Here is a 389-nt window from a genome sequence, read left to right on the forward strand (position 1 = left end):
GCATACCAAGAAATACTCTTAACTACAGAGAGCAAACTGATAGTGAACAGAGGGGAGGGGATGGGGATTAAGGAGGGCACTTGTTATGAGCACTGGGTGATGTATGGAAGTGTTGAATCACTAAATTCTACACCTGAAATTAATATAACACTGTATGTTAACTAACTGGAATTTAAATAAAAGGTTTAAAAAGTACACATATCCAAAAATATGCATATAATTTTAGTGGGTTCATAAACTCCACCAAGCTTGTTTACTAATTCAGATCAGGAGCTCCTGGTTCAGATAATTTTTATTATCTTATTTCATCCTCAAGTGTTTTCATTTACATTGTTTCATTTGTAAGCAATTTGTAAGTCTTTAAGAAAGAACTAAAGCATTGATTTGAA

This window comes from Vulpes vulpes, chromosome 5, assembly GCF_048418805.1.
Source record: "Vulpes vulpes isolate BD-2025 chromosome 5, VulVul3, whole genome shotgun sequence".
In the NCBI taxonomy this organism is placed as follows: Eukaryota; Metazoa; Chordata; class Mammalia; order Carnivora; family Canidae; genus Vulpes; species Vulpes vulpes.